Raw genomic sequence first — 2,500 nt, 5'->3', positions numbered from 1 at the left:
ATCTCATTTTTATCCTCACAAAAACCCTTGGAGGTCAATGCTATCATTATCCCCATTTAACAGATATACAGATGAGAAAAACTGGGCCACCCACATTTCACAAAAGGAACATGGTATCACACAGAGCTAGAAGCAGAAGAAAACCAAAGAGGGAAGAGAGATTGACCCCTCAGGGAGCCATGGATCCCAGGACCAGAAGAAGGACCAGAACCAAAACAGAGAGCCACAACGAGGCCTTTATGGATTTTGAGTCATGTCAACTCTTCAGGGGCAAAAAGAGATTAAGTGACTTGCCCAGGATCACACTGATGAAGTAGAAAGGAGTGCTTGAGGCAGATGAAGCAAGCAGGATGTAGGATGTGAGATAATAAAATACAGGATGTGACAAGGCAGAAAAGTGATCAAAGAAGACTGTGCATTGAAGCCCTCCATCATGGACTTACTTGTGTGCTTTCACAAAGCACCCTCAATTCCACAACAACTCTTCCCTTCCCCTTTTCTTTTCTCTTTGCTTATCTGTATGATAAAGGCACCTCCCGAATACCTGATATCCCAAGCATTTTGGAGCCCTGCTCCCATTCTCTTGTCCTCTTTCCTCCTATTCCATAAAATTTAAACCAGGCACCTAACCCCAATAACTGCTTTTGCCTTCTAAAGCAAGCAGGGCCTGCCACCTATGCTCTGTCTCCCACATGGAGTAGAGCCCACTGGGGCTCTGCCTCACAGGGAGCAGGCCCGCTTGGTTGCATCATCTCAATAAATGCCTTTCTTTAACTTGGAGACTGTTCAAGTGGATTCTTTCAGAACACTAGGACCCGCACGGCTATTCCTCATCATTTCAGGTGGCACCTTAACAATCTTAGGTTGAACCCTGAACTCATCAACACAACTAATATGTCAGAGGCTGAATTTGAACCAGGTTTTCCTGGTCCAATGCTCTATCTACTATGCCACCAAATTGCTTCAAATACGGATAAAAGTTCAGTGATTGGGTCTTGTTTAAATAAATCAAAGACAGATATGATTCTGGGTTTAAATAACCAGATAGGGTATAGACAGTATTGCATGGTGTAGAGGGGGAAAAAAACCCCAAAACAGCAACAGGAAGTAAGCTAGGAGGTCTAAGTTTGAATCTTGTCTCTGATATCTCTAGCTGTATTACCTTGAATAAGTCTCTTCCCTTCTTTGGTTTCAGTTTCTTCATCCATAAAATGAAAGTATTGGATCACTAAACTTCCTTTCACTTCTAATGTTTCTATTCTATTCCCAGAAGAGTGATCAGTGCACTAATCCTTTTCCTTCCATTTACTCTTTATTCTAATGGAAAGGGGAAAGAAACAAGCAACTAAAATACTTTTCAAAAGGAAGTTGTCCAAAGCCCCAGGGGTAAAACATGGAAGTTAATGGAACTTTCTCCTCTGATGATGGATCAGCCACTGAGAACTGGCGAAACTGTATGTCAAGAATTCTGTTACTGGAAATAGTTGTTAGAGAAATAGATAGAGTCTTGGGAACAAGTGTGAAAGAGTCTTGTAGTCTTGTAGTCACCTGCTTTTGGATATCAGAACCCAATGGGACTGGTACCAATCCGGCCCAGGGAGCTCTGTTGTTGCTGTTGCTCAGTGGGTTCAGTGGTGTCCAACTCTCCATGACCCCATTTGGGGTTTTCTTGGCAAAGATCCTGGAGTGGTTTGCCATTTCCTTCTCCGGCTCATTTTACAGATGAGGGAACTGAGGCAAACAGGGTTAAGTGACCTGCCCAGGATCACACAGCTAGGAAGTGACCGAGGCTGGATTTGAACTCAAGAAGAGGAATCTTCATGACTACAGATTCAGTGCTCTATCCACTCTGCCAACTAGCTGCCCTAGGGAGTTCTATTAGGTTACTTTAGCTTGATGGTTCCTCCTTCACAAGTACACTCTTGGTCCAAGAACTCGGTCTTTGCAATTAATAATCTTTCTTTACCTTAAAATGTGGATTATAATCCTTTCCTTACTACTAAGTGTCTTAGTAGGAGCATTGAATCTTTTCCATTGCAGCAGAGATGCTAGTGGCCACTGCCAGCTTTATCCTACCCTCCAATTATTTCTATTACTTTTTGAGATTTTTCTAAGCCTCTGGGTGATTTGGTCCTAGTTGACATAGAGGGTTAAAGGAGGCAGAAAAAAAAAAAGAATTCAAAGAGATGCAAATATTTTTTTCCATCCCCAAAAAGACTGGGGGAGGAAGAATTTAAAACATAGAGTCGAGTATGCTGTCTTTACTCCAAGGTAGAAAAGAAGTAAATAGAATGCCAGTTGAAAGACAGTTGAATGTTTACATTCCTGCATGGAAAGATGATATTTGTAACTCATGAGACCTTTGTCTGTACTAGGGTAGTTGGAGGGAAAAAAATTATATGTATGTATATATATATAGATAGATAGACAGACAGATGGATAGATAGATAGATAGATAGATAGATAGATAGATAGATAGATAGATAGATAGATAGATAGA

The sequence above is a fragment of the Vombatus ursinus genome, unplaced genomic scaffold (assembly GCF_900497805.2).
Source record: "Vombatus ursinus unplaced genomic scaffold, bare-nosed wombat genome assembly UNPS02014807.1, whole genome shotgun sequence".
Lineage (NCBI taxonomy): Eukaryota > Metazoa > Chordata > Mammalia > Diprotodontia > Vombatidae > Vombatus > Vombatus ursinus.
This window is presented reverse-complemented; position numbering follows the sequence as displayed.